Consider the following 8,023-nt stretch of genomic DNA (forward strand, 5'->3'; position numbering starts at 1 on the left):
GGGAGGTCTCAGGTAACTTACAATTATAGCGAAAGGCATCTTTTCACAGGATGGCAGGAGAGAGAATGAGTGCCAAGCCAAGGGCACTATAAAATCATCAGATCTTGTGAGAACTCAGTCACTGTCATGAGAACAGAATGGGGGAACCTGCCCCTGTGATTCAATTATCTCCACCTGGTCCCTCCCAGGGGGATTATGGGAATTACAATTCAAGATGAGATTTGGGTGGGGACACAGTCAAATCATATCAAAAGGAATGTAATATTGCTAAGATATTGACTTCATTCCACTGAGATGCATGTCAGAATTCTAAGCCACAACTGTAAGATAATAAATTTTTATTCTTTAAGCTGCCAAGTTGGTAGTAATTTGTTGCTGCAGCATTGAAAACAAAAATAGCGTGACAACATAAACTGTGTCTGATTTGTCTATTCTAATCTTTCTATTCCTGATTCTTTGCAGAGTGATGAGTATATGAATGAGCTCAGTAATGTTTTATGAATGAAAAAAATGAAGGAAGGAAAAACAAAAAAAGCATTTGAGTGTTTGGCCAAGCATAGCTGTTATCAGATTCAATGGCACTCATTTGTTCAAACAATATTTCTTGAGGCTTCATGAGCCCAGCATGGTGCCAAATACTAGTGAGGACATATGAAGGGGCACAAGCAAAGGGTGCTCCCTTGAAGAGCTTCTGATCTAGCACATCTATGAATCAGAACAATCAGGTCTTAACCTGTGAGTGCCACATCTCAGAGGAGAAAGAGATCTTCAGGACTAGGATGGTTTGCAAGGTCCTTTTTGGACAATTGAGGCTTTAACTGGATCTTAAAGAATAATCAAGGTGATGGTAGTGTAAGGGCATTGCAAGTAGGAGGACATAATAGACCTAGAGGATAAGAAAAGAAGGAGCATGAGGAAAACATGGTAACTTGAGTGGAGCTGAAATGTAGAATGGGAATAAAGTAAGCCATAAAGGTGGGGTAAATTCAGTTGTTTACTCAACTAGCATGCCCCGACTACTAGTGCTAGGCATAAATTAGTGTTTGGGGAAAGAAATGACGTTATCCCCACCCTCAAGGAACTAAGAACCTAGTGGGAACATGTAAATGCCTAGAAATTGCTCAATATCTAATACTTGTTAGTAGATGTTCAATAAATGTGTTCAATTAATTAAACATAGTTGAAATGCATGATCAACAATATTAGTCACAGATGAGGACATAGATCATTTTTTCAGCAGCTATATTGGTTATTTATTGCTGTGTAACAAGTTATCCCAAAATTTAGCAACTTAAAGCATTATTATCTGACAGTTTCAGTAGGGTAGGAATCTGAGCATGGCTTAGTTTGATCCCTTTGGGTCAGGGTCTTTCACAAGGCTGCAATCAGGGGGTCATCTAGGGCTGTGATTATCTCAAGGCTCGATGGGGAGGAGGAATCCACTTCCAAGGTCGTTCATGCAGTGGTTGGCAGGATTCAGTTTTTCGTGGGCTGTTGGATGAGGACCTCCATTCCTTGCTGGTTATGGGCTGGAGGTTGTCCTCAGTTCCCTTCCATGTGAACTTCTCTAGAGGGCAGTTGACAACATGGTAGCTGGATTTTCTCAAAGAGAGCCTGAGAGAAAGTAACAGAACCAGAGAGAGCCAGAGAGAAAGAGCAAGACAGAAATCATTGTATATTGTATCGTAATCTTGGAAGTGATTTACCTTCACCTTTGCTGTATTCTATTTGTTAGGACTGAGTCACCAGCTCTAGTCCACATTCAAAGGAAGTACTGTACAAAAGTTTGAGTACCAGGAGAAAGCAGAGGCTGTCCATCGCAGTTGGGCAGCCTGCTGTACTCTCTTTTCCTTTGCACTGTAGAAGAGAGGCTTTCTCTAAAGACATCAGGCAAAGAAAGTAGGGAAGAGCCCATCCTCATTCATCTTGAAACTACTAGTTCTACCACAGCCAACATAATTTGCATCCTGGTTCCTGCAGGAGATTTAGGGAGGTACTAACCAGAGACCATTTTCTCATGGCTTACCAAAAAATCTAGATTGGGAAAAACCTCAGAACATCTCAGACAAGATCCCTACCTCTCCTTCAACCAGTAATCAAGGCCAGGGGTTGAAGGAGAGGTAGGGACCTTGGGCTATAGATACGATATAGAAAATAATATTGGCTAAAGAATAGAAGAGCTTGTTTTGAATTCACATAGTAGGTAAGATGGTAAGCACATTGCTTAAACTCTGAGTCTGTTTCCTCATAAATTAAATGGGCATCTACCTGTAGTATAGTCATTTAGGAGATTTGGATACACTTCCATGTCTGAGGAATCTCCATCATTCCTAATTCCCTGAGAAAATCATTATTCCAGCTTCTCTTACAGCTTTGGTATAGGCATCTGATAAAGGTTCTGCCAAACAAACAGCTGGGGAGAGGTACTGATTTAAACTGTACTAATGAGAAAAAGGACAGGAGGAGCAATGAATTTTCTAGAGATTGTAGTGGCAGAGGCTTTGACTCTTGAGGCCACCTTATTCTGGTCCAACTCAGTGTACACAGTATAGGCCATGGCATAATATGGCGTTAGATGCCTGTGCCTGGGGAGGCTGCAATGAGGTGCCTATTGGAGCATTCCTGCAGTGTGGCTTGGGTCTCATTCCCAGCTGCCAAGCTCTAGTTTGACCTTCTGGGATGCCTGGAGATTCAGATCTACATTTGTGAGATTTATATTTATCTCATAAATTACATTTTACTTCTGCTTAAACCACTTAGGATGTGTACTGTTTTAGCAACTGAGACTATTGACTGATCCACTGCCTCTCAGGGTATTATGGGGATAAATGAGATAATGCATGTAAAGCACCTGGCACAGTGCCTTTTATATAGGTGGCACTAAGGAAATGGTAGCTCTTAATGTTTATTTTATTACTATTCCTTCTTGTCAGTGTTTCTCGGGTACCTCATGAGTGAAAGTCGAATCTCAGCTGCATGCAGATAGACCAAGGATTTAAATTCTGATGACATGGTTTGGGTCTGTGTCTCTGTCAAAATCTTGAGTCAAATTGTAATGCTCAACGTTGGAGGTGGTGTCTGGTGTGATGCGACTGGTGGTATGGGTTTCCCCTTTGGTGCTGTTCTTGTGATAGAGTTGTCATGAGATGTGGTTGTTTAAAAGTATGTGGCACCTCTCCTCTCTGTTTCTTCTGCCCCGGCCATACAAGATGTGCCTGCTTTCCATTTACCTTCTTCCATGATTGCAAATTTCCTGAGGCCTCCCCAGCCGTGCTTCCTATAGAGCCTGTGGAACCATGAGCCAACTGAACCTCTTTTCTTTATAAATTGCTCAGTCTCAGGTATGTATTTCTCTCTCTCTCTCTCTCTCTCGCTCTCTCTCTCTCTCTCTTTTTTTCTCTCTCTCTCTTTCTCTCAAGACGGAGTTCCACTCTTGTTGCCCAGGCTGGAGTGCAACGGCGCGATCTCGGCTCACCGCAACCTCCAACTCCTGGGTTCAAGGGATTCTCCTGCCTCAGCCTCCTGAGTAGCTGGGATTATAGGCATGTGCCACTATGCCTGACTAATTTTGTATTTTTAGTAGAGATGGGGTTTCTCCATGTTGGTCAGGCTGGTCTCAAACTCCCAACCTCACGTGATCCACCCACCTCGGCCTCCCAAAGTGTTGGGATTACAGGCGTGAGACACCATGCCCGGCATTCAGGTATTTCTTTGTAGCAATATGAGAACGGACTAATACACCTGGGTAGTGTTGCTCCACAGGTGGTGGTGTGTAATGTCTGGAGACAGTTTTGATTGTCATAACTGGGGGTGAGGTGTAACTGGCATCTGGAGTCTAGGGATGCTCCTAAACAGCCTACAATGCACAGGACAGCCCCCATAGCAAAGAACTATCCAGTCTATTATCTAGTCAACAATGCCGAGGTTGAGAAGCCGTGTTGTAGATGTGGGAGCAGAATGAAACCTGGCCACCACTCTCTACCCTGTCAATAACAACTTACTAGGTTTTGCTCAACTAGGATGAGTTCCAGCATGTGGAACCTCCAGATGCAGGAACACCAGACTGCAAATTTAATCACGCAGTTTTATGTACCCAGAAAGCACTACCAAGGTCGCGAGATCAGAACATGGAATGATCTAAGTTTTCATAAATGTATTCCCAAGGTCCTTGATCAAGCAATTAAAAAATGAATTAAGGACTATCTCAATTTCTGATTGGTTGGCTAGTATAGCTGGGAAGTTTCTTTGTTTGATTTTGATGATGCTGTTTTAATTTCTGATTTTTTCTGTGCCAGGGAATCTTAGTATTTGCAGATTGTAAATCTCTATTATGCCCTCATATGGCAATATAGAGTCTCTCTGCAGTTATGCATTTTTATTGGTACACAGAATATTGAAACATAAAACATCAAACAGGCTATTTCTTTTAACCACAGATGTGAGTTGAATCCATTACCAATATTGTTCTTCGACTTCATAATGACTTTGGCTCATTGCAAATGGCAAATGTGTCCAAGAGAAGGAGACAATTGTAATGTAGTGCCACTGGTGAGCTTGTGACCCTCATTTTCTTTCTTTTCCTGAGCCTCATCTTTTCTTTCTATAAACTGAAAGTATGCATTAGATGACCTCTAAGTCTTCCATTTCTGAGATTCTTAGGGGCTGCCAAGCTCCCAGGGATTTCAGAGCCCTCCCCAGAGGAAGGTGGCCTCGTGAGTTTTTTGGGGCATGGCACAAATCCAGTCCCAACTTCAGGGTCATGGGCAGGAGTCAAGGTCACCTCCTCCTTGTAGTGTTCTCCTATGAAGGTCTTGTGGGATATGCTGGCTGTTCATTAATTCAAGTGCTCAGTTGTGATGAGGATCTCCTGGGAAATACAAGTACAACAATATTTTTTATTTTTGTCGTTGAAAAGTATTCAATTTTGTAAAACATGACTAATTTATCCCATCTATTATTGATGTGCATTTGGATTTTTCAGTTTTATGTTACTATGTTGTTGTGAACATTCTTGTACAAGTACTTGGTAAATGTGTACAATTTTTGAGTATCTAGAAATAATAGGATATGCATAAATACAACCTTGATTTTGCTGAAAATGGTTGATCAATTTTATACTTCCTCTAGCAATATATTAGTATTGTCTATTTTTAAAATTTTCATCATTTTAGTGAGTATGCAGTGGTATTTTATTGGAGTTTTAATTTGCATTTCCCTGATGACTGGTAATGTTGAGTATCATTTTTATATACTTGACCATTTGAATATCCTTTTTAATGAAATGCCTAGTTAAATCCTTTACAATTTAAAAATAATTGGCTTATTTGCCTTTGTCTTATTGATTTATAATAGAACTTCTTCACACATTCCAAATATGAGTTCTTGGTCAATTATATGTATTTCAAACCTTTTGTACTCTTTGACTTAGTGTTTTTAATAAATGAAAGTTTATTAATTTTAAAGAAGTCCAATTTATCCATTTTTACCATTTAGGTTATTGATTTTTGTGTCCTTTTAAGGAAATCTTTGCCTAAACCATGGTCATAAAGGTATCATCCTGTGTTGTGTTTTAAAGGTTTAATGTTTTATTCTTTAAACGTCAACCCACAATCACCTGTAATTGAATTTTGGGCATGGTGTGTAATAAAGGTCAAAATTTATTTATTTTTTATATGGAAAAAAGTACCATTTATTTTAAAATGCCCTCTTTTAATTGATCTTCAGTGTTGCCTTTTAGTAACCAAAGGTCCATAAAGGTGTTGATCTATTTCTGGTCATTCTATTCTGTTATATTCCTTTATACTAGCACTAATACAAATGTCCAATAATAACAGAAACATTATTGCTGTCAAATTGCTTGGGAGAAAAAGCCACTTCTACAGAACTGAATCATTTATTCCCCTCCAGTGGGATCACATTCTGTTGGAAAAAAGTCTGAATTAGTGGTCTAGTTCAGATCCTGGCTCCTCATCTGCTCTGTGATCTGAAGCAAACCAGTTTCCCTCTTGGCATTAGTTCCTCATCTGTAAAAGCCAGGAGATGCTGTTAACAAACTCTCAGAACAGGTTAGTTGAGAACCCACACACATCAAAGACATGGCAAAGACGCAGAAACGAGCCCCTAGGAACTAAAATATCTGGATATTTTTTGAAAACGTTTTCCCAACAACATGTTTAATTTCAGTGTTTTCAGTTTAGTTGGAAACAGATGACCTTCTCAGCATAGTTTGCCATATTTTAATCAAATTGTTAGCTTCCGAAAAGTGAGCTATGTTTATTCTCATGTTGAAGTGAAGGACCTTGAGCTGTGATCAAGGGATCAATGGTATGAGCTCCTACTGTCACTCCTGTGACCCAGGCCTATCACATCTCTCCATGTTGTCAACTCTGTAACACGCTATTTTCTGATAGAGCCGCTCTGTACAACACATGTTCTTATGCCTCTTCCTTTTTGCTCTGTTGGTGCATGGGATCCAGTGTTTCAACAGGGTTCTTTTGTGGCACAAGAGCACGTGCATTCTAGGGTAGCATGGCATGAGAACATGATCCTCCGTAGCTGAATTTTAGGGAGCAGAATTCCAAAGGCTCTAGTAGATGATAATGACTGATAAAGATAAGAAGGCTGGTGCCTGCAGCCTTTATTAAATGAAAAATTGAGAACCAGGAAGTCCAACTGCAGTGGATGAGAGCTTCTGAGAATACATGGTAGGAAACATTTGTGTATTTCCTGGGCATAAAGACCCATGGAAAGAAGGTTGTAGAAGAGAGATACTGGAAGCTCTGACTTCCTCCATGTACATACTGGACCTTTCTCCTTCCCCCATAGGTAGAGACTGCTCCTTTAGGTCTAATGCCTGTACCATAGCTTCCTCTCCCTTACAAGACCTGCGTGACTTCGCAATCCATGTGAGTGATGTGACCTGTACCTGGGCCCCACATTCCTTTACCTTCTCACTTGGGGGCCTTACCTTTCTCTTTTATATTAGCACACATTCTTCAGCATCACTTGGAACCACTTGGTGTCAGAGATCTGGTCACAGTCTCATCCTTTCAAGAAACTAATGTTTTGTTTCACAACTCCTGTTCTTCTGTTTCCCAGAGATCTCTCGTTCCTTGATCTGTCTGCTCCCTGTCAGTCAATCAGCTCCCCCTTTTCTTACTTTCCTTATCTACCCAGCCTGTCCTGAGTAGTTGAACACTTGAATAACTCTATTACTAGGATCCACAATTTGTAGGTGTCTTAGGATTCTACTGCCCCTCTAAAGAAGCTCCTTCCTCACTGTAGACTTGCTCTTTGTTTTCAACAAGTAAGACACTATGGTAACCCTCAATTTTATATTCCTTGTCCATAAACATTTTATCCAGGTTGCCATCTATCTTTACTGTCTTTTATTCCGCCTAAAGGGATCTACTTTGTCAGTTTAGGCATTTCTTAAGAAAAAGGAAAAAAAAGGCTGGCACGGTGGCTCATGCCTGTAATCCCAGAACTTTGGAAGGCCGAGCTGGGTGGATCATGAGGTCAGGAGATGAAGACCATCCTGGCTAACACGGTGAAACCCCATCTCTACTAAAAATACAAAAAAAAAAAAAAAAAAAACCAGCGTGGTGGTGGGCATCTGTAGTCCCAGCTACTCGGGAGGCTGAGACTGGAGAATGGCGTGAACCTAGGAGGCGGAGCTTGCAGTGAGCCAAGATCACTTGCCACTGCACTCCAGCCTGGGTGACTCTGTCTCAAGAAAAAAAAGAAAGAAAGATAAAAGAGGGAAAGAGGAAGGAAGAAAGGAAGGCAAGAAGGAAGCAAGGAAGAAAACATTATTGATTGCAAATTCTCCTGTAGCTACCACTTTGTTCTTCTCATTTAAATTCATTCAAATCTAAATTGTGCTTAGGCACTGTGCTCAGTGCTGGGAATTCAGAGTTGAATAAAATATGATACTTTTCCTTAAGTACGTAAGTAGCTTATAGTTTCAGTAGAGTAACGTGGAGGTAGAGATAAGCATTGCAATGAGATCAAGGCAAGAGAG

This window comes from Rhinopithecus roxellana, chromosome 17, assembly GCF_007565055.1.
Source record: "Rhinopithecus roxellana isolate Shanxi Qingling chromosome 17, ASM756505v1, whole genome shotgun sequence".
Taxonomy (NCBI): Eukaryota; Metazoa; Chordata; class Mammalia; order Primates; family Cercopithecidae; genus Rhinopithecus; species Rhinopithecus roxellana.